Here is a 24,923-nt window from a genome sequence, read left to right on the forward strand (position 1 = left end):
AGGTCAGAGAGATGTCCTAAAGTCTATTCATCTTCTCTAGCAGGAAACAAATGAGCATTTAGAGTAGACTCAACCAAGGCAGGAACACAAACAAAAATACTGTTTGTAAGGTGTGATTCCAACCTTCCAGAGCTGGCTTTTAGTTCTGAAGGGAAAATGAAGTTACATAAAAGCAGCAGAGCATATATAGTCATCAACATTCTAGAGTCTCAGAGAAAGCGTCTTGAGGAAGGTAGATCTTGAACTGAACCTTTTAAGATAAGAGTAGAGAGGGCACCTCAGTTTGACTGAACAACGTTAGTGAAGGCGTGGTGGTGGAATTCAATACAGATTAGATGAAGGAGAATTTGTCCCAAGGAGAGTGGGATCTGGAGAAGAAAATTACATGGGGTGGGCCTGAATTAGGAGAGAAAGGTAGTTAGCAGGATGGTAAGATTGATGATTTCACCCCACTTCCCTATTCACAACAATTGCTGGACTCTAAGATGTCGAGGTCAAGCACCACATCTTTGGCGTGCTCCCATGCTTAGCTTAGTACCTAATAAAGAGCAGTCACATAAAATGTATTTAGGAATGAAGAAATTCTCAACCCTAGGAGAGTGTTATAAACCCCTTTAGAAGTTAGGTGAGCTTAAGAGACTCTAGTCTTTAGAAAAATGCCAGTATATACCACACACGCACACAATTATCCATATAATTACAATGGGTTCAAGGATTCCCTGAAGACCATTCAGGGTCTCCAGGTTAATAATTGGTGACTTGGAGATGTGTGACATACAAATTATGTCTTCAATATTATTCAGACTCTCGTGATTTAAGCTTACAGAGAACTGTTAGATAAAATTTTTCTAGTCATAGAAAAAGTTTTTTTAAAAAGGCATTATGGGGCGCCTGGGTGGCTCAGTGGGTTAAGCCGCTGCCTTCGGCTCAGGTCATGACCTCAGGGTCCTGGGATCGAGTCCCGCATCGGGCTCTCTGCTCGGCAGTGAGCCTGCTTCCTTCCCTCTCTCTCTGCCTGCCTCTCTGTCTACTTGTGATCTCTCTCTGTCAAATAAATAAATAAAAAATTTAAAAAAAAATTTAAAAAGGCATTATGGGTGGATTTTATTGTTGTGAAAGATACTATCTATTTTATTAGATAGATATTATTTATCTATCTATAGATAATATATATTATATATATTAATATAAGTCTACTCTAGACAGCTTTTTCAACCAATTAATTCCCATAATTCTAACTGGTTTTGAAAAACAAATTAATGCATTACTATTTTTTACAGAGAACATTCTTTAATAAAATCATAATGTTACCCCACAATAACATTGAGCTGCTTTGTAGTTTACCTGTTGACCATACAGGTCTTTTCATGGAATCGCAACAAACTGTGCCAAAAGAGATGAGTTTCCGACAACTGTCTTTTATTTTCTATGACACATGGCAAGAATATCCTTTACTTAAACATGCGTGGTAACACAATAAACACTTACTATCTGACTACCTGTTGAAAACTATTCAGTTCTTGAGTACGAGGAATTACTAGATAGTGTTTTGACTACGAAGTTGAAGAGTGGAAAACATTCTTAAGAATGAAGATTTTGATATTGCTGTCTAGGTATGAGATTCTTTCCTGTTTATTACCTCACTCTCTCTGAGTTTGCTACCATGTTTTTTATTGACCCATCCTCAAATCTCTGCAGCTCACATCAACTTGAAACAGATTTCTCTAACAGCTTTTTTCTTTTATATTCATGGTTTTCTATGAGTGCCTTATGCAGCTGCACCAATCAAAAATAATAGAAGAGAAGATATGACAAGGGATGGCGGTTTGTTGTTGTCATCATAGTTTTCCATCTTCATTACTCCAGTATCTGGAAAGTTTTTAGACCAGTAATACCACTGATAGCCACCAGGGCAAGGTGAGGACTCAATGGTATCTGTTTAGAGCAGAAATAAATACAAGAGAATATCTGAATTCATCAACTAGTTCTAGAACTTTTCTAGGAGATCTAGGAGATTCTCTCCAATTATGGCACCCAAGACATCAGCAACCAGCTTATCTAGTCTAAGCAAGTGTGTTTTCTTCTAAAGCAAGTGGCCTTGGTATGAAATGGATTTACTGATGTGTAGTCTCTGGTCTCCATCAGTCATACACATACCATTTTAACTAATTCTTTAAAATAACTCTAAGAAGTAGTTCCCATTAATAAATGAAAAACCAGTGGCTCAACTAGGTTATCTTGTTGGCCTAAGGCTACTTACCTGTTAGGTGATAACTCTGAAATTTGAGTCCAAGGCAATTTGCTTCTTTTTTTTTAACATATATATATATATATATATATATATATTTTATTAACCTATAATGTATAATTAGCCCCAGGGGTACAGGTCTGTGAATCATCAGGCTTACACACTTCACAGCACTCACCATAGCACATACCCTCCCCAATGTCCATAACCCCACCACCCTCTACCTCTCCATACCCCCCCGCCCCCACCGGCAACCCTCAGTTTGTTTTGTGAGATTAAGAGTCTTTTATGGTTTGTCTCCCTCCTGATCCCATCTTGTTTCATTTTTTTCCTAAAGGTGCCTTGCCACTCTCCCCTTCTAATATAGATTTTTACTCACATACCATACCTTCCTTCCCATTCCTATTTCTAGGACACATGTGACACTTCAGTGAGAGCAAAATCTAATTGGCATTGTTACCAACCTCTCTGGAGTTATGAACAAAATACAAATAAAACAAGATGGAAGGTTTTGCGCATAAGTGTCTTTGCCATTAACACTAGCAGCTTCTTTAATCCTAGCAGGCAGAAGTGATCAAGTGTATCTCTTTCAAAGAGTACATGCGTATTGTTTTCCAATAGAAGAATAACATATATTTGTTACCAGATGACCTAAACTGATCCATTCTTTAACGAACCAGGGAAGTTGGATTCTTTTGCTAATCCATGAATGAATGGTCTTGTCAACATGATCCCAGGAGACTGGGAGTGACCTTGTGTTCTCTGTGGATGTGGCTTTGGGTCAAGGAGTGTGAGGCCAATGGGAAGTGGCCTCATTTGACTTTTGAGAGCTTCATGTGATTGTACCTTTAAAATCTCCCATGGCAGAAATGGGTTTTTTACCCATTTTACCATGTAGATTGGGAGTTTGTTATTTATTAAATCTTGTGGAAATAAAATCTGAATTTAAAAATAAGCACATGCTTACTATAACTGCTTAGGTTCACTTTCTCTAGCACTCACCTTCATTTCTGTAAAACTGAAACTTTATTAAGCATCTGCTTGTGCCAAGCACTATGCTGAACAGTTTCCTGTAAATTATATTTTATCCTCTCAGTGGTCCCATGGCCTTTTTAAAAAGGATCATGCCAATAATTGGGGAAGAACAGTGTGGTTTTTGTTATAATGACAGTGATTTCTTCCTATTCAGATAGGTTTTAAAATGTTACACTTACGACTTTTGTTATCTTTCCTTCCAAGAAAGGATAAATGCTATTTATGAGAAGCTCAGTTTAATAATATCAGATGAGCAGAATTCTATTTTTTTTTTTTTTAATGGTAGTCTTAACAGAGCATTTCAGACACGGAAGGCCCTTACTCTAAGACAGTTCAACACAAGAGCAGGTCCAAAGAGTGTTTTGTACATCTTAAAATTTAAATTTACTTTTAGCCAATCAGAACTCAAAGCTCATATCAGTGTTGATCATACAAAGGGAGATGTTTCTAATTAACTAACTTTAAAGCCCTATCTTAATCACTTAGAGCATTCTTGTGCACATCTGTGCTGCAGGAGTGACTGGATTACCTCCATGGTGTGTGTGTGTGTGTGTGTGTGTGTGTGTGTGTGTGTGTTGGGGTGTGCGTGTGTGTTTAAAGCAATGCTCTAACTCTATCCAAATGCGATTCAGCACTGCTTTAAAGTTTAGAAGCAAATGTGTACTTAGTAACATAGTTTAAAGAGCTGACCCCCCCCCCCACCTTATATGTTCTTCTCTTGTAAATTGGGCTTGTTTGTGGAGGGCAGCCGTTTCAAAAACTGTGACACGTACATCCCAGAACGTCTTCCCTCTTACTTCGATCTAACCTAAATGAGCACCAGAGCCAGGGCCTCTCATGTGGTTTTGCTTCATCTGACAATGACATCAGTATCTTTCCATTTGCCTTATTTTCACAGAATGATGCCCAGAATGAGCGGCGATGCCAGGAAAGGAAACTGAGTCCTAGGAGTAATTTTTGGTTAGAGTAAATGAAGTGATATGATAAACAAGTCAAATCTGATGTGACAACATGGCACAAAACTGTGACACAAAACGTTTGATTCTCTTCCTGTGGATGTTTTCTAAAGCTTTTATTATGCCTTTCTCGTGTCTTGTGTGTATATATACTGATCAGTGGAAACATAATTCGTGTGCAGATATTTATTTCTATCAATGAATGACCAGATGGTTCTTGCCTATGTTGGAAGAGAATCATTTTCCCTATTCAGTAACGGAGGGACATTCTTTGTAACAAACTAAAGAGGGTGACCAGCTCTAGCCCAAGTGAGAAGCATGCAGCTGCCTTTCTCGACTTTGTACAGTTGGCAGAGGCTCCTACATGCCTTTATTCTTATTTGTTTTAATTGAAATAGTTTGTGTATTTTCCCCACTGAAGTAACACATGCTCATTGTGGAAAACTATGGCGGTACAGACAAAAACCAAGAGAAAGAACGTTTATAAATTGATTTTTACTACCTATAAGTAGCCACTTGGAGATTTAATGATGACAATGAAGATACAGAACTGATGTTTATTTGAGTGCCTACTCTTTGCTGAACACCATGCTAAGTGCTGTATACAAACTAATTTAATTCTCCCTGCAACCCGCTGATGTAGGTAATGGTATTGACCCCCCCTCTTCAGAGCTGAGAACACTGGAGCTCAGAGATGTGAAACAAATCCCCTGAATCACACAGCTAACCCCATCAATTGCCGAGAGTTAACTGATGAACTCTTTATCCGCTGTATTTGTTTCAAATATTTTTTGCACTTTAGCATGTTGCCTTCAGTTGTATTTATGAAGTTTTCAATATGTTAGAACATTTTATTTTTACACAGACAAAACTGCTCTTTACTTTCGTGGCTTCTACCTTTAGAGTCAGGTTTTAGAAGGCCTTTCCCAGTCCTAGATTCTAACAGAAGAGGGAGAAGAAAAAAAAAAAAAGCCACCAGTACCAGAAAAGCTGGAAAGCCAAGGTGTCTGCCAAAGCTATCACCAATAGGAAGAGAAAGGAGATCTGAGATGTGTCTGAAGGCAGTGGCAAAGGGGAAAAACAAAACTAGTCCCTTATTATATGCATCGAGTGCAGTCTGTTCAGTAAACCACTTACATGCTCTTCCTTTCTTGCCTTCTGTCCTCCCCTAATAGCTTCTGCAGCAGGCTGTGCAGTAAGAGGAAGGACTGGAAGAAAAGAGAGGAGGGCTTGTTACATAGCTGGTGCTGTTGGGAGGCTCTCTCTCATGGGTGTCAAATGCCTACTGTCAGCAATAGGCAAATGCTGGCTCTTTTGTGTGGTGCAGAGGCATGTTCTTTTGAGACATTCCTGGGAAGACCTCGCACACAGAGGTATTCCCTAGCATGGGTGAAACGCTCTCTGGGGGACTTCTTATAACTTTCTTCTCTCAGATCCTGACACAAGGGTATGCCCCTTGCCCCGAAGTCAACCTTCTTGAACATGTCCTTTCGATATGGTGTATGCATAATTCCCCTTCACTAGGAACGTGGGGTGGGAGTGGGAGGGAGTTATGTATCCTTTCCCTTTCAAATGGTAAAAATGGGGCTTCTTCCCTTTGCCATCCGCTCTCTCTCCTTGCCCTGCCATTTGGACAACTTCAGTCAGCCTCTTGCCTTCAGAATCCTGACGTCAGGGCTATCATCAGGATCTATCCCCCATATTTTAGGGGGGCATGCAATAAGTCCTCCCCAGAACAGTTCTGATCTCTGTTCTAGGAGCAGGAGGAGGAAGCAAGATTTTGAGTTTCAGCAGCTTGGAAGTCATCCAGTTTGAGGAAAGAGATGCCAGCCTCCCCTTCTGGCGAACATCCCAGATCTCTACAAGAGCTTCTCAGGGAGCCCATCTATACCAGTGGATGCCCTCCTTAGTCTTAGGTTGTTAGTGATGAGTAAGAGTCATGCGGCCAATATTTCCACCTTTAGCAAGCCCTGCAGAGGTGTACCTTGCTCTTCCTTTTGGCATTTGGCATTTGGAGGTCTTTATCCTCAGGTTGAGGATCTCAGCTGATATGCCGAGAATAGGACAAGCCCCATTTCACACCATATGATATAGAGTCATTTTGTGTTGTGAACATATCACATGATAAAAAGGTTTTAATTTTTTCCAAAATGGATCGTTAGTTATCACAGATACTTTCTCATTAGTTTATTACTTTCTTAATAGTGACCAAAGCCATCAATAAATTGATACTCATTTTTTCTAGAGGTATAACTCCATTATGATAATATGATAAAAAGTTATATCAGAGGAGTGCTCTGTATTTCAAAGCCATTTCTATGTCGCAGTGTGTCGTCCTTCAAAGTAGTATTTTGTTGATCTTGGTGACAACAAATTCAATATATCTAATAATACGGCATAGCAGGTCTTAGTTCTCTTTCCTGTTGATGTGACAGTCACTCTTTAATGAAACCTTATTTTGTATACTGTTTGCATTGTAGAGTAGGAATGAAGAGCTCAGTTTGTTTAAGCAGTAGCTGATCTGTTTCTACGTTTTCTATTCTTCCATCAAGAAATAGTCACCCTTCAACCAACCTTACCTCCTCTGACTTCACATTTGCAAACCACCTAAATAAAACAGACTCAAATACCCAAACCACACATCAGTACACATAAACAGTCAGGACCCAGAAAAGCATAGAATCGTGTATGCATACCCCTTGCCACTTCCTTCTACCGAGGCAATCATTCATTCAGCAAGCACGTATTGAACATCTACTGTGCACCATAAACCTGTGAGCCAGTAGAGTTGATTCCGCTCATTTATTTGCTACAAGGAGTAAAGAATAAGATTTGTTTTAGCTCCAGTCCTATAAAATCAAAATGTTATTTCTGGCTTAATGAAGATAATATCATAGTAAGACTTCAGTATCTATTGGTTTGTTGTCTGTAATTCTCTGCTGGAATACATGAACCGCACATGGATTGGTTTTAAATGGCCTTCAGCAGATGGCTGCAGGGCTGTCTGGACTTTTGCCGTCGGTACTCCTAAGCTTACATTCTGTTCTAGAATAATCTGGTGTTTGACACCCGGAGAACTTGGTTCTTCCATGGCACATATTTATTGAAATGCTACCTGTGTATAAATTAGGGCACAGAGTGACAGTTCCGGTGGTATGAGCTATATTTAACATGGCCCATCCTAACAAGATGCAGATCCTCAATACAGCTAAATTATGGAATAAGGACATTTTTTAAGACGACAAGAATATTTTTGTTTGTTTTATATGAGTACTCCATCAAATACTTTTATGAGAACATTTATTAACATTTATGGTTAAAAGTATACAATTTCCACTTATATGTAATTGAGTATTAAAAGAGATGTTTGCATATCTTTTTATGACCCACAAAAATACAAACTGTGAACGTATATAATTCTCTACTGAAAACATTTGCCCATATTCGTGAGCCCACTACTCAAGAGAAGGCTATTTCAAGGTACAAAGTAAGTAGCTTTCTTGCTTTTTAATAATGCTGAATCTCAAAATAATGTTAAGTATATCCTGAAGGATGACCATCGATGGTTGTGGTCTTTAAACAACTAACATTACTATCTCATTAAAAAGCTTGGAAGAGGAAGGGGTGCCTGGGTGGCTCAGATGGACTCTTGATTTCAGCTTAGTTCATGATCTCAGGATTGTGAGATCAAGCCCCACGTCGGACTCTTTGCTGGGCCTGGAGTTTGCTTCAGGTTCTCTCCCTCTCTCTTTCTCTGCCCACCCCCTCCCCCTTAAAAAAAAAAAAAAAAAAAAAAAAAAGCCTGGAGGAGAGAAATTCAACCATATGTTAAAATGTCTGGTTTTTCTTATAACAGCAGAAATTTCAGTTTGAGTGGGCACTCCATAAATATCTGCCGATTGCCTTACAGTAAATGTCTTAGAATTTAGAAAACTGATGAGTTTTTAGGGACAGATAAAACTTAGGTACAAAGCTCTCTCTATTTCCTCACTTTGGTGAATCTGTAATTCTTTCTAGGCATAGTGATCAATACCCATCTCTCCTTAGAACATTTTCTGCTGTTTCCTATCCAATATCTACTATAGTTTAGCAAGTCAGAAACTGGCTCTAACAATTTACTGTGGGATTAGGCCCTTAAGAACTTCAAATATTAAAATTTCTGGATAGAAAAAAAAAAAAAGTAAGGGGCGCCTGGGTGGCTCAGTGGGTTAAAGCCTCTGCCTTCAGCTCAGGTCATGGTCTCAGGGTCCTGGGATTGAGCCGTGCATCAGGCTCTCTGCTCAGCAGGGAACCTATTCCCCCCACCACAACCTCCCTCTGCCTGCCTATGATCTCTGTCAAATAAATAAAATAAAATCTTTTTTTTTTAAGTAAGTTTTTTTTCTTTTTTCTTATTATTTCTTTTCAGCATAACAGTGTTCATTGTTTTTGCACCACACCCAGAGCTCCATGCAACACGTGCCCTCACTAATACCGACCACCTTGTTCCCCCAACCTCCCACCCCCCGCCTGTTCTAGACCCTCAGGTTGTTTTTCAGAGTCCATAGTCTCTCATGGTTCACCTCCCCCTCCACTTTCCCTCAACTCCCTTCTCCTCCATCTCCCCATGTCCTCCATGTTATTTGTTATGCTCCACAAATAAGTGAAACCATATGATACTTGACTCTCTGCTTGACTTATTTCACTCAGCATAATCTCTTCCAGTCCTGTGCATGTTGCTACAAAAGTTGGGTATTCATCTTTTCTGATAGAGGCATAATACTCCATTGTGTATATGGACCACAACGCCCTTATCCATTCGTCCGTTGAAGGACATCTTGGTTCTTTCCACAGTTTGGCGACCGTGGCCATTGCTGCTATGAACATTGGGGTACAGATGGCCCTTCTTTTCACTACTTCTGTATCTTTGGGGTAAATACCCAGTAGTGCAATTGCAGGGTCATAAGGAAGCTCTATTTTTAATTTATTGAGGAATCTCCACACTGTTCTCAAAGCGGCCGTACCAGCTTGCATTCCCATCAACAGTGTAAGAGGGTTCCCCTTTCTCCACATCCTCTCCAACACGTTTCCTGTCTTGCTAATTTTGGCCATTCTAACTGGTGTGAGGTGATATCTCAGTGTGATTTTAATTTGAATCTCCCTAGTGATGATGAGCATTTTTTCATGTGTCTGATAGCCATTTGTATGTCTTCATTGGAGAAGTGTCTGTTCATATCCTCTGCCCATTTTTTGATATGATTATCTGTTTTGTGTGTGTTGAGTTTGAGGAGTTCTTTATAGATCCTGGATACCAACCTTTTGTCTGTACTGTCATTTGCAAATATCTTCTCCCATTCCGTGGGTTGCCTCTTTGTTTTGTTGACTGTTTCCTTTGCTGTACAGAAGCTTTTGATCTTGATGAAGTCCCAAAAGTTTATTTTCACTTTTGTTTCTTTGCTTTTGGAGACATATCTTGAAAGAAGTTGCTGTGGCTGATATCGAAGAGGTTACTGCCTATGTTCTCCTCTAGGATTCTGATGGATTCCTGTCTCACGTTGAGGTCTTTTATCCATTTCGAGTTTATCTTTGTGTACGGTGTAAGAGAATGGTCGAGTTTCATTCTTCTACATATCGCTGTCCAGTTTTCCCAGCACCATTTATTGAAGAGACTGTCTTTTTTCCACTGTATATTTTTTCCTGTTTTGTCAAAGATTATTTGACCATAGAGTTGAGGGTCCATATCTGGGCTCTCTACTCTGTTCCACTGGTCTATGTGTCTATTTTTATGCCAGTACCACGCTGTCTTGGTGATCACAGCTTTGTAGTAAAGCTTGAAATCGGGTAACGTGATGCCGCCAGTTTTATTTTTGTTTTTCAACATTTCCTTAGCAATTCGGGGTTTCTTCTGATTCCATACAAATTTTAGGATTATTTGCTCCAGCTCTTTGAAAAATGCTGGTGGAATTTTGATCAGAATGGCATTAAAAGTATTGATTGCCCTAGGCAGTATAGTCATTTTAACAATGTTTATTCTTCCTATCCAAGAGCATGGAATGGTCTTCCATCTTTTTGTGTCTTCTTCAATTTCTTTCATGAGTGTTCTGTAGTTCCTCGAGTACAGGTCCTTTACCTCTTTGGTTAGGTTTATTCCCAGGTATCTTATGGTTCTTGGTACTGTAGTAAATGGAATTGATTCTCTAATTTCCCTTTCTGTATTTTCATTGTTAGTGTATAAGAAAGCCACAGATTTCTGTACATTGACTTTGTATCCTGCCACGTTACTGAATTATTGTATGAGTTCTAGTAGTTTGAGGGTGGAGTCTTTAAACAATTAGTCTTAAAACAATTAGTAACAAAAATAAATTTGTAACATGAGAAATAAAAGATATTATGAAAATTAGTACATATTTTTAAAGGACTATGTAGAATTTTAATATATTCATTAAAATAAATTCAGTAGAGATGTTAAGTATTAGATATGTATGAAGGGAGAATTAGTAACCTAGAAGCTAGATCTTAAAGAAATAAAAGGATAGTAATCCAACACATATCTAATAGGACTTCCAGAAGGAAAAATTAGAGAAAATGTTAGATGCAATATTCAAAGAGATTTGGGCAAGAAATTTTCAGAGATTATTAAAATCATGAATTCTCAAGGTAATACTTATATTTATTTTAAAAGTCAGAGAGTTAAAAAAAAAAAAAGTCAGAGAGTACCAAAGTCTAAAATACAAAGCAAAATCCCTTTCCCCAGTCCTTCTCACCCCTAAGTTCTCCCACCCACAGAGGCTACCACTAACAAAATGTTTAGTTTTTTTCTTGTCTTGCTATTTCTTAATTTTTAAAATAGATATTATCTACTTACTTCCTACCAGTAGAAATGATTTAATTAGCTCTCTTACAGTCTGAGTGTGCAAGGGTGCTCGTGCGCACACACACACACACACACACACACACACAATTTTCCCTTACCCTATCCTTACAATATGGTTATATCTCAACTTTTGGTTGATTAGATAGATATTCTGTGTTTATAGCATTATTGCTATGTAAAAACATGCTCCTTGCTGATCATCTTTGTATTCTGTGACTAGGTTTTCTTCCTTGAACAACTCTTCACTTTTTCCTGAAGCTAATTATTGCTTTGGCTTTATCTGCCCGGTGTCTGTCACTATCCCAAACTCATTCCCAAGCTCTGCCACTATTACTGAGTCATCTTCTTGATATGACCAGTCACATCAAGAAACCTATCATTTCCATCTTTTTCCTTGGATACCTCCAACCTGGAGATCTCCATTCTCTAGTTCTTCCTTCTAGTTGCCTTCTGGGCCCGTGAGTCAACTATTTCCTTGATCCTGTATCTCTGTGTTTTTTGTTTTCCTTTCTCATTTTAGTGTGGTGTATCTACCACAAAGTATGCCCATGGGAGCTAAAATTTCTTAAGAACTTGCATGTCTGAAAATGACTTTATCCTGTCTCACATTTGATTGACATTTGACTGAGTTTTGAGCTCTCATTGGAAATTATTTTCCTCTTAAGTTTGAAGTAATGTTCTATTGTTTTCCAATATTTGAACTTTGTGTTGAGTAGTCTCATTCCTGTCTCTTTCTGATCACTTACATGTAACTCTCCCTGTTCGCTCTCCCAAAGGGCATTTGACTTTCTTTTTTCAACCCTGGTATTCTGAAATTCCATAATTCTGTTTGGATTAGATTTTTGTTCTTTTCTTATGCTGGCCATTCATTCCCTTCAGCACAAAGAATTTTCTAATATTGTTTCTTTGATCTTCTCCTCCATGATTTTCCTCACCTTCATTTTCTTCAACTCCTATTTGGCAATATTCAAATTTAGATGAGCCTCATTTTGTTATTGCTTCTCTTACTTTATTCTTCTCATTTTTGGTTTTCTGCTTCCTGTAAAATTCTCTCAACTTTATCTTCCAATTCTTCTAATGATTCTTTTTCAGCTACCATACTTTAATTTGCAACTCTTTTTTGTTCCTGAATGTCCTTTGTTATTAAATTCAGTTTTTCTCACCATGAAGGCAAAAATCTTATTTTATCACTATGGATATTATAGGAATTTTTTTTTTAAGTTTTCTTCTACTCATCCTCTGTCTCCGTTCAAGTTCCTTTTCTGTACTTATTTCCTTTGTCTTATTTCATTTGAATAGTTTTCCTCAAATGTCTGATGGTCCCTGGCTCTCCATTCATATCTGAGTGTGTAAGACCCTGAAAGGTATTGAGTGTTTCAGACCCAGGGCTCATGGACTAGTGACCTTGTTCATACAATGAGCAAACAGGGATTCACTCGTCTTGTTGTGGCCTCGCCATGTCATTGGCGACAGGGCAGTCCAGTGAGGCTCCTCTCATCACCTGGATGGGGAATCTGTTGCTGTCTGAAAGCCACATGGTTTGGGAAGGGCACTAGAGAGGCATCACCAATAAATGGGAATTCTTTCACTTAATTTCCCTCACCTTTGTGAGGTGAGGTGAATTCAGCCTTACCTGGTTTCTAGGGTTCAGCCCTTCTGGTGAGCAAGCCTCCTTTCTGCTGTTGGAGTGAGGAGTGGGAGGCTGAGGGGGGAGAGGGGAGATAGGAGGTAGATGCCTGGCTGCACTAAGCTCTGGGAAGCAATCAGAGGGGTTTGTGCTCACTTTCTATGGAATTGCTACTGGTTCTGTTTTCAATTCTGCTCTGCATCTGCACCTCCAGACGTACCTGGTATGTCTGATACCTGAGCCTTTGGAGTTTGTCTGGAACACATGAGCTGCTGCTTCTTGGCTAGCATCACATGCACAAGCAAAATCATGTACATGCTTAGACATGTTCTGCCTTCTCCTCTGTGCTCAAACACCACTCACTCCGTCTGCTTTCCATCTTCTGAAATTTAGTTAACATTTCTTTCCTATTGTCATCTTTCTCAGTTTTCCTCTTTGTCCTTGAAAGTCTATGCCTGTTTTTAAAAAAATTCCCATACCATTATTTTAGCAGAGATTCAAAAGGCAAGAGGGACTTAAAAATTGGTATTTGCTCTGCGGTACTATCCCCAGTCCATTCTTCACACTGCAGCGAAGTGTTTATTCAGCCCCAATCTGCCTGTAAACTTCTCAAATGGCCACAAACAGCTTCCCTCAGATTACTAAGGGCAGAAAAGCCTTTCCCTGGTTTTATCATGAATCTCATTTTTGTCCCTCCCCCTCCCCTACCTTCACTCCCTATTCACCCCCAATTGACAGTCTGACCATATTTTTTACTTTTTATTCCTGGACCATACCCCAACCCCCCCCCCCAGGCCCTTTGCACATGCTATTACTCTTAACATAGCCCACCTCTCACTACTACAACTGGCTAACCTCTGATCACCTCCACAGCCTCACCTGAAAGATGACCTTCTCCTAGACAGCTTTCCTTTGCGCTAGCATCATCTCCAGGACTGCTCCCAGGCCCTTTGCACATGCTATTACTCTTAGCATAGCCCACCTCTCACTACTACAACTGGCTAACCTCTGATCACCTCCACGGCCTCACCTGAAAGATGACCTTCTCCTAGACAGCTTTCCTTTGCGCTAGCATCATCTCCAGGACTGCGTTCCCATCATCCTAATACCAGTTCTTCCTGATCGGAGAACCTACCATGTGTGTGGTCCATGACTGCAACTTGGCTATTTGTTTGGCGTATACTAGGCACTCTAACTTTTGTTTAATGGTTACTGAATGGTTTTTTTTCTCTGAACCTTCTTCACTCAGTATTTTCACTGGGTATTTAAGGCCTTTCTTTGCTGTCAAGCCTTGCTTATATTCTAGTAAAGCCCAGCAATTTACCCATCTGTTTGCTAACGTAGAAATACTGGAAAGTATAGAAAACCTGAAGTGAGTGGGAGTGTTTGTACGCTCGCTTTGTGCACTTGAAGGCTTCATTTCACATGTAATATTAACAAACCTGTATCTTCTAATATCAGTTTAGAATAAAATCAGTTTCTGTGGCTTAACAGTTAGACAACAATAGAATCAGAACTTGAAGTGAATCAATACTTAGTGCCATAGCATTTCATGTGGTGGCAGAAATAAAAAACAACCGGGTTGTGCTAGAAGTTGGATTTGCTGGTAATTTTGATTTATTCAGGTTGTGGATGGGCAAATGAAAAAGGAAAAAAAAGCCGACTGGATTTTTTGATGCCCATCTGTTCATGCTTCAGAGACCTGGAAACTGATGTTTTAAATTTCCTGGTTTTACTTTCTTGGTTTATGCAGCTTTAAGATGGGGGAAAAAATGGGAAATCTAGCTAGAAAAAATGAAAAGAATAAAAGAAAAGACAAGGAAAAGTGAGAGGTAGGAGAAAAGTACCATAGGAAACAAATAATAGAAAGGGAGGAATATATTTGTTTGATTTATAACATTAGGCCTTTTTGTAATTAATGTGCCTCTAGGCATGAGTACAAGTCTTTGATTAGTACACAAATGAAAATAAGATAACATATTAAAATTGCCTGCATTAAATGAATGGCTAAACTGTAACTGGTAATAGTTAACAAAAGGAAAAACATACATTTTAAAAAGCCTGAGTCTGGTTCAGAAAGTATGTTTCACTATGAAATGTCAGTGGAGTCGAGTATCTCTTTACTAATCACGACAAATAATGATGATACTCTTCACCATTATCATCAATAATAAAAAACAATAGTATTTACTGACCTCTTACTGTTGTGCCAAACAACATGGAAAACATCATTCTGCAAGGCAGCCTTAATATTATCCCCATTTTGCAGATGAAATGACGGATATTTAAGAAAAAACACTTTTCTCAGGTCAGCTAATAAGTGGCAGAGCCCTGAATTTGAAACCAGACAGTGTGCCTAGAGCCCTACAGACCCAGTGTGCCCTTTTGCCCTTGAATAAGGACTATAAGGTACTCAGTACATTCGATACAATGTTTGGATCCTTATTCTTCTAGAGAAATCTACTTCTGGTGGTATTCTCATTGATCAGATGAGAAAACCCAGGGTTAGAGAGATTAAGTGACTTTATGCACAACGAAATCTTTAGGAATAATCTTTCCTAAAACTCCGTTCTCTATTCTTTATTCTTAATTCTTAATAAACAAGTACCATTTTGTGCTCCACAATAAAATTCACAGACGTTTCTTCCTCTTTGTCCTCCAAATTCATAAGTTTTGATAGCTCTCTCTTCTTCAACAATATTCTCTTGTTCTCACTGCCTGTCAACATAAATATGGGGTCTCCTACTCCATTGGTTTCCTGATATTCTGTTCAGGAAGTTCCATGCGTCACAGTGTTGACCCCCTCCCCCCTTTCCACAGCAGTCTCCATTTGTATTGGTCATCTCAGACTGCCAACAAACAAACAAACAAACCATGGAGTAGGGGGTTTAAACAATACATATGTATTTTCTCACTGTTCTAGCAACTGGACACCTGAGAGCAGCGTGCTAGTATGGTTGGTTTGGGTTAGGGCTCTCTTCCTGGCTTGTAGACAGCTGCGTTGTAGCCACATATCCTCACACGTGGTGGCAGAAAGGAGGAGGGGAAGGAGGGAGACAGAGAAGGATCTCTTCTGCCTCTTAGAAGGCAACAGTCCTATCAGATTCAGGCCCATTATGACCTCATCTGAACCTTATTACCTCCTAAAGATCCTATCTCCAGACATAGTCACATTTGGGGTTAGGGTTTCAACCTATGAATTTCGAGGGAACACCATCCAGTCCATAGCACCAGTAAAAAATGATGTCATGCTCTCAGGGAGAGTCTCCAATTAGAAACACTGCCGTAGGGGAATTCTTATATTTACTTGGAAAGAAGAAAGTGATCCTTTCTTTCCTATCAATGCATTTCTCATCCTTCTTTCAACTTCCAATAATGGCTTCTCAAAAAAAAAAAAAAAAATCATGGAATAGAACACGTGATTAGAGGTCATTTTTAGAGTTTCCTTCGATGCTGTATTGATGCTATAGAAGACCCGGGATTCCCAGAGTAGTGTGAACATTTACTTGCCAACAAGGTGAATCCTAGCAAAGGAGCTTGCTGAGTCTAGGTTCATGTGGAACAGCTACTTCTGCCTGCTTGAAAGAGATTACTTCAGATCCACAGTTTTCATTTTTTATATATGGTCATTAACTAAGGTGAATGGGTAGAAGGTTTTGCAGTTTTGTTCTGAGTTACTAATGAAACAAGTGATGAACAAGTTATTAAGGTTGAATTGAAAAATTAGATCATTTTAGTAACAGAATCAGTAAACAGTTCAGTTTAAAGGTGGTGTGGATCATTTACAACTTCAGGGGCTAAGAGATAACATAAGTTGGCATAAAATGTTACTACAAGTGCACTAAAGGCTTTGTTAATACAGGCGGGATCTAGGAGGAGCTTCGATGTTTGTTGAATGAGTATTTGCGGATTGATTACAGTTTCTCATTCACTGACTGACTAGGAAATTTGCTGTTATTCAAGATGGTCTTAGGGCTAACTTCTTAAGTACAGGTGTCAGCCTGAATGAGCAAAGGCCTGGGAAGTTTATTATGATTTACTCAGCTCCTCCACAGGCCACAATTCTCTTTTAATCCTCTCAAGAAATCTGCAAAAACAGACACTATCCCATTTTATAGATTAGAAAACTGAGGTTCAGAGAAATTAAGTTATTTGAATAAATGCACAAATACAGGAAGTATCTATATACTGATGCAGCCTGGATTATCTTCTATTCAACATGCCCATTGCTGGAGTGGAGTTCCTTAAGGTGCTTCACAGAGATTGCTCTCCACCTGTCCTTCCCAAATCATCTTTTCCGTAGGCCTCCTGTGGTATTTGAAATGACTCCATTTGTGATAAATTCCCTTGACTGAGGTACTGTTCCCTTTGGAAGGGTACAACACATTGAGCATGGAAGGTGAGACACTGTGGAAATTTAAGATTCGTTTCCTGTAAGACCAACAATGGAGAACAGGGTATGATTCAGGGCTGGATCCAAAGTGGGGCTTAGTTCGAACATACAGGCTATAAGGAGACACATGGTACGTGTGGGGGACCACAGGGCGACCCGGGCAATGAGAAAGTAGTATAAACATCTTAGGGAGTTAACCACCAGTGGGTGGTTAAAGCTTGAAATGGAGGTGGGAAAATAAAGATTCCCTGTTTGCAGTTCAGCCTATAGCTCTGCCTAACTGTGTTGAATTTCTATAGTAAACTAGAGGGTTTTATTGTTCTGAGAGAACTCTTTTTGGGGGAGGACTGGAGCTCACGAGAAGTAAGCATGCATATGCTCACAAGACTGGCTCTGGGTATGATAAACATTTGTTCTGTCAACATGCAAGGTAGCTTTTCATCTCATACATTTATACGGACCTTAAATAGAAAATGGCACAATACAAACTGCTCGTGCTAGTAGGCAGTTAAATTAGCAATGTATACAATCCAAAACACTCTGAAATCAAGAAAGCATGGGGGCTTGAGGCATAATTGTTTAAGTTAAATAATACTAACCACATAAACCAAATTGTCCGAAGAGGTCATATAAACAAATGGTCTAAGTAAGGTATGTGGAAACTGTTAGATTTTCAGGAAAGCAGTGGTGGGAAAGAAAAAGCAAAAGGAACAGACTCATGAGCACAGGACCATCTTTTCCCAGGATAGCCATACATCCCAACCATCAAAGGGATGGCCTTTGCAAAATGGCGGCCCTCAACCAGGGGAGGAAGCTGCAGCTTGTCTTTGGGGTGGCTGTTTGGAGAAGGTGCGTTCATCCCTCAGCGTGCCCTCTCTGGGGCCAGGCGGGACTAATGAGGCCAGTCTGATAAATTTGCTTTCAGTCTCAGCGTGCATTTCTCAGGCTAATTAGTAGGGTTTGCTTGTTCGTTTTGACTGCAGCTCGTGTCTCTGGATTCTGTTTTTCTATCTTGTCATAAAACAGATTCTTTGTAGTTGCTTTGAGATGCTCTTGACCCGTGTCCTCTCACTGTCAGTATTGCATGTCGGCTTTGCAAGTTTGTACCACGAGAGATGAAATTTGGTTCAGGCACCAAAGAGTGATCTTCTAAACAATGTGGCCTAAGCAGCCACGATGTTGTTGGATGGTTGCTCCCCAAAAGCATTTGCGCTATGTGCGTGTGGATTATGATTGACTCATCTGTGATTTGAATTTGTTCATATTTTGTTCCGCCAGGAGTTTCTTGTTGAAACAGCCTCCATAGACATGTGCCATCTATTTTATGAGTATTATCCCTTAGCCATCTCCAGGAAGGAAGAGCAGCCATCCTACAACCGACCAACCAAGCCTAAGTCTGTCTTTCTGTTTAATGTTGTGGTCTCCCAACATCTAGTTTTAATTATGATGGATTTCCTTGCTTGTGATTCCTTTATTTAGTGAAGATAGTGTGACAAGAGATACGGGGTGGGGGGGGAGTGTACACATGAGAATGCTAGATCTAGATTTTTACTTTTATACTTTATAGTTTTATATAAATCTGTTTACCATATAAGTGATATATTGGACACATGTGGGCTAGCATGATTTTTTAATTATCTTTGATATTTGCTTATGTGGCTAAATTCTAAAAATGTTAATTTTGTAATTAATTTCCAGCACATTGTTTGGAAACAGTGAATAGTTTTGTTATAAATCACCCAAGAACTTAGATCACTACATTGCCTGGATGCGTCTTCCCATTTGGTTTTGGAAAAGTTATTTATCTTTGATTCCTATTTCTTTTCTTCTCAATTCTCAATATGGTTTAAACCCAAGAATCCTCAGAAATGGCTGTGATAAAATCAAATGATTTTTTTTCTGCTATCATCCGTATTAGCCTGGAACCATATCTTCTGTCACTTTTTTGCACAGATTCCCCTCATTTCTTTCAGACTTCCCTTTGTCTACTGATACGTGGCCCTGGTGTATGGCCTTTGGTTTCAGTTTCATCATTTTCTCATGTGAATGCATTTCTCCACTCCTTCTGCCATGCCTTCCATATAAAATGTGCCGCCACCTAGCTGGCTTTCCAGACTCTGGCTGTGCATCTCCTAGGGTCTCCAGTAGTGTTTCCCAGAATATCCTTTGTGGGATATTTATTCTTAAGGTGCATTGTTGGGGGTGGGGAATCCTTTTTTCATTAAATGTTAAGTTTGAGAAATGATAAATATAACATTCCTTTTACATAATAGGTGCTCAGTAAATATTTTTTGATTAAACAAAAGAACGAATGAGTGGACATATTTATAATATACACTAGCATATACTTTGGGAAGTTCTTTAGCAAAGAAATGTTTCGCTCTGTTTAACCCAGCGTTTACCAAACATGTTTTCTCACAAAACCTTCTCTGGTGTTGCACAAAACACACCTTGTTAAAACTTCAGCCTAAGCCATACAACACCGTGGCCATACCACTCTTCCTCCCTCAGACCCAATCTACGTTGAGAGAGGCTGAGCTTCATCAGCCCCCTCCTCTTGCCAGCCCCACATGCAAGGCACGTTCCTTATTACAGTTGCTAACATGCCCCTCCCTCTGCCTTGGCTCAAGTCTAGAATCACCTTTGACTGCTTATGCTGTCTTTCCCTTTAATCATCTGCTAATTTGCATCATTCTTCAAGTGCTGTCTTCCAGATCTGTTTTGAGAAGCAAGACCATGGATAATTTCTGTCTCGTGGACTCTTATCTGTGGGTATTTATGAGATTCTATAGGTTGAACTCACTATATAAAGTACTTTCTTTTGAAATCTCTCAAAAACCAGCGGTAAGCAGCATATTCCACCATGACATACATTTCAGCCATGGTATTCTCTTCAACAGCACATGAACCAATATTAATGTCCTAAGTTTACTTGACTTGCTTTATTTTATCGCCTTCCTTTTGACTACCGCTGTTAGTCAGCTAAACGTACTCTAGCCTCTCGACTTTAGCAGAGAGACGCCAAGGTACCTAGAGCATTTCCTGCATTTGCTATCCATCTTAACATCATTTAAAGCGACTCTGAAATCTAGTCTTTCCAGATTGATCTGAATAAGGCCATTCCTCTATGTCCAGCTCTAAGGTGTGTGTGTTTGGATGTGGGGATGGCAAGAAGCAAGCAAATGTAAGTCTAGAAAGTATATGCACCCGCCGTATCTTTGAACGTTACCCAACATAGTACTGGAGTTCCAGAGCAGTGCCTCTGGAACCGTGTTGGAGGAAGGTGTGGTGAGGAGGGAGAGGCTCTACTTGTGAGGAGAGGAGGCTCTACTTCTGTTTCAGACGGGTTGGGGGTTGGGGGGAAAGGTGGGGGAGGGCCCCCATGGTGAATAACAGATTGCAAATGATTACAGTAATCAGAATATTTCTAAAAGTAAAAACAGGTTCTGACATAACTGAGAGACTCAGAAAGGGGGAAAGACGTTCTGTGAGTCAGGTGGGCAGTAGCGTTTCTTTAAGAGAAATTGAGGGGTTATTAAAAAGCAAATCTGGCTTAAGCTCTACAAGGCAGCTCACTGGTGTTCTTCTGACTCTTTTCTCTCTTTCACTCCTTATCGCAGGACCTTTTCTGTTCTCATTAACACCTCCACCAGAGTTGGAGCTCGGGAAGAGAAAGGAGGTGTTCAGACATGTGCCTATTTGCATACTCACTCTCTTGAGTTAATCCCGGGACAGCACATTCTGTCCAGTTCCATAGAAAAGCCAGTTTCACCCCATCAGTAAGGTATTATTTTCTTTTTTAGCCTAGAACAGCTTATTGCCAAGCTTCTCTTAACTGTACATTACAAATAGCGTCTGATTAAGAATGTTCTGGATGGGTTAATTAGTGTGGTGACTATTATTAAGCAAACTGCTTGTTAGTATTATGCCTATTTGATCTTGGTATTGATGTGAAGTAATTGACCATAGAGCTACATTTAGAAAAGCTGGAATAAAGTTTTTTGATTTCTATTATGGCAATAAATTGTTTATATTAAACATGTCTATGAAAATATGAGTTTCATGGCACAAAGAATCAGAATAGACTCTGTGTGGGATGGTAGATGAGAATTGTTTTGTTTTGTTGTTTTGTCTTGTTTTTTAGAAATATTAATACACTTGTCCAGCTTGCTTCACAATCAGCGCTGCTAGAACAAAGTGGTAAAAAATTATTTCAGCTAACTCCTGCAGAGTATATAAAGAGTAAAGAGATTTTAACTTAACCTCACCTAAAGGACATATTTCCTTTTTGATTTAGCTAACTGCCTGAATACTTATCTGGGTAACAATCACTATATATAAACAGTCTATTAAAGAAAAATATGGGAAGATAGTCTAAGCAAGGAAAGCATAGCATGTAACCACCTTCTTTCAAACACTGGATTAGTATCTATATTATTTATTGGTATTTTGTCCAGTCCTATTATTAAGTTTCCCTCACTATACCATTTCCATAGAGAATTTATTCCGTGAGCTAATAAATTATGCCATCAGGGAGTTTTTCTTGAAATTCAGCTTAAATTTTCCCATTCTTAATTTCATCTCATTACTTCTAGTTATACCTCCTTGTACCCGGCTAAATAATTATTCTCTTCCTCGGAGACTCCTATTATGGACCCCTCTACTTGTCACTTAACCAGGCTATTCATATTTAGCTCCTTTAATCTGTCCTCATAAATCAATTCTTCCATTGCCTTAATCATTATTATTGCTCTTCTAAGAACTCTCTAATTTTCAAAGATATACAGTTACAGGTACCCCGGATGAAATCAGCATTTGCACGGCGCTCTCTCCCCACGACTTGGTGTCCTCCTTCTCCATATGACACGCCGCATTACAGAGTGGCATTGGTTTGCTAGTCGACCCAGCACAGGCTTCTCTGGTCAAACTCTAGACAATCTCAGCAGTGTTTTCCATATGTCCTACTAGCATTCGGTATTTTTTTTTTTTTTAATTTCATAACATTAGTAAGCTGCGTTTTTGCTTACTGTCCATATTTATGTTCTGCCCCTTTCCATGTCCCCACTGACCAACACCAATCAAGTCAGCCATCCACAGCCTGTGTTAACAGGGGATCTTCTTCATCCTCGTCAACATTTATTTTTTTTATTTTTATTTTTTTAAAGATTTTATTTATTTATTTGACAGGCAGAGATCACAAGTAGGCAGAGAGAGAGGGGGAAGCAGGCTCCCTGCTGAGCAGAGAGCCCAATGTGGGGGCTCGAGCCCAGGACTCTGGGATCATGGCCTGAGCCCAAGGCAGAGGCTTTAAACCACTGAGCCACCCAGGCGCCCCTCCCATCCCTTTTAATTTGCAATTTTGCTCACACACTGGCCAACATAAATGGATTTTAAGAGTAAGATGGGTCATGATACTGTTCTCTAACATAAAGTTGTATTGTTGCAGTGCCCGCTGATTTTTTTTTAATTGTAAATCTTCCCTGCACTAAATTTGTAATTCTGCTAAAATCCTTTTTAAGCTCACCTAGCATCCTTTCTCTAACATAAACAAATAAGTTTCTTCACTTGCTTTATTGTCGTTTGCCAGATATGTACAGATGTTCCTTCTCTTACTATTTATTTCACTTGTTAAAAAGTTGAGATATGGGGAGCCTGGGTGGCTCAGTGGTTTGGGCCGCTGCCTTCGGCTCGGGTCATGATCTCGGGGTCCTGGGATCGAGTCCTGCGTCGGGCTCTCGGCTTGGTGGGGAGCCTGCTTCCCTCTCACTCTCTCTGCCTGCCTCTCTGCCTATTGTGATCTCTCTCTCTGTCAAATAAATAAATAAAATCTTTAAAAAAAAAAAAAAAGTTGAGATATTGTTGGGATGCCTGACTGGATCAGTCAGTGGAACGTGTGACTCTCAATCTTGGTGGTGTGAGTTTGAGCCTCACACTGGGTGTACAAATTACTTAAAAATAAAATCTTAAGGGGCACCTGGGTGGCTCAGTCGTTAAGCGTCTGCCATCAGCTCAGATCATGATCCCAGGATCCTGGGATTGAGCCATCGGGCTGCTCCCTCTCCCACTCCCCCACTCCTTCTCCCACTCCCATTCCCCCTGCTTCTCTTCCCTCTCTCACTGTGTCTCTCTCTGTAAATAAATAAATAAAATCTTAAAAAAAAATCTTTTAAAGAAATAAATAAAATAGTTTTTAAAAAGTTAAGGTATTTTCATGTTCTTTTTATTTTTTCCCTTTTGTGAATTAGTGGGAACTTTTTCATTGATTTTTTTTAGTTCCTTAGATTCTCCTCAGTGTTTTGAATTTGTTTCAGGAAGAAAGTTGGTTAGTTCCCATAATAATTTTAGACCTGTGAGATACGAAACTATAACCTGTATATGCTCACATTTCTTTATTTTTAAATCAAGAACTAATGTATTGTTGTATGAGGGCATGCCAAAGGTGTTAGCACCATTTTTGTGTTTTATCTATCTCTGTACAATCATGTATTTATTACTTGGGAGGGTTCTCATATAGAAGGTGATTTCTCTCAAAGGGCTTTATGAGACAAGCACAGAGGCCCCCCAAACTTTTGACTCTGTAACGTACACAGCACACTCCAGCCAAAGACTTCGTTTCCAGCTTACAGCAGAACCCGCCCTATCCCCCCATGTTGTCCTTAGTCCTTGCCTTCAGACCTAGCAAACTTCCTCGGCCCCTCTCCCCCGTTATGGTCCCTCAGCACACATCTTTTACTTACCTTCACCTCTACTCACCTTGAGTGAAATAAGTGGCCTCGTCTAGTGCTTTGGTGACACACTCTAGATTCCACACGTGCCACCTGAAACTGTTTTTTCCAAGTCCACTTTTCTCTCCTTCTTCCTTCAGCTTCGTAAGAAACCTTGCTCTGTTCTCTTCTATAAGGGCCTACTTGCTTTCCCTCATGCCAAGAATCCTACATGCTATGCTGTCCTCCTACTTCGGTCTTTTGAGAGTTTTCTGTTTCTTCAGGAGCCAGCTCCCTTCCCTAGCAAGTGTCCCCAAGTAAACACCCGAGTGAAAACCCCTCTGTACATGTGCCCCAATAAGGAAAACAGACCTCACTTCCCCGTTCTCCTCTCAATCTCGCTTTCTCTGCCTTTCCCTCTTTGATGCACACGCTGTAACCGTCAGGCTGATTTTGGCCTGCACCCTCCACAGGAACTACCCTTTGAGGAGCAAGTGATCCAAAAGCTCCTTACCTTACCTGGTGCTCTGGTACCTGTGCAATGCTTTACACCCCATTTTTAATGCATTTTTAAATCTTATTCATTCCTTTCTTAGACACTCTTTTGAGGCTCTTCACTCACTTCGCTGGGGTAATATTACTCTCTCAGCTTCTCTTCTTACTCTTCCAGAGGTTCCTTATTGCTCTTCTCCCATAACTCTTCTTCCTCACCTTTGTCTTAAATGCATGTACTCCCCATTTCTTCATTTACTCGACAATCCAGGGGAGGGGTGAGGTCTCAGGGTGGGCTTCAGGGACTCTAAGAAAGCACTTGTTGTCTGGTCTCCGTCTATTTCTCTGGCCCTCACATTCTGGGACCTCACCCCAGCCCCTCTGGATTGCTTGCTATTCCCTGAAGAGTTTATGTTCTTTCTCAGCCCTTTCCTTGGATCACAACATTCCCTCATTCTAGAACATTCCTGATCTCCAAGTCAGAATTAATCCCTGGTTCTGTTTTAAAAGTTGGAATGTCCGTTCTTTTTGTGTTTCACCACAGGTTAGTTGGTTGTTCGCATCCATTCTAAGTGCTACTGGTTTGCTCCGCCAGTAGATGTGAGCTTCTTGATT

At 39.8% G+C, this 24,923-nt stretch overlaps 1 protein-coding gene across 13 annotated transcripts in view; it reads left to right on the forward strand.

The window, feature by feature from the left end:
• Window positions 1–24,923, forward strand: part of GTDC1 (glycosyltransferase like domain containing 1) — a 395,678-nt gene that overhangs the window by 307,095 nt on the left and 63,660 nt on the right. The gene's annotated exons all lie outside the window — the stretch shown is intronic.

The sequence above is a fragment of the Meles meles genome, chromosome 9, assembly GCF_922984935.1.
Source record: "Meles meles chromosome 9, mMelMel3.1 paternal haplotype, whole genome shotgun sequence".
Classification (NCBI taxonomy): Eukaryota; Metazoa; Chordata; class Mammalia; order Carnivora; family Mustelidae; genus Meles; species Meles meles.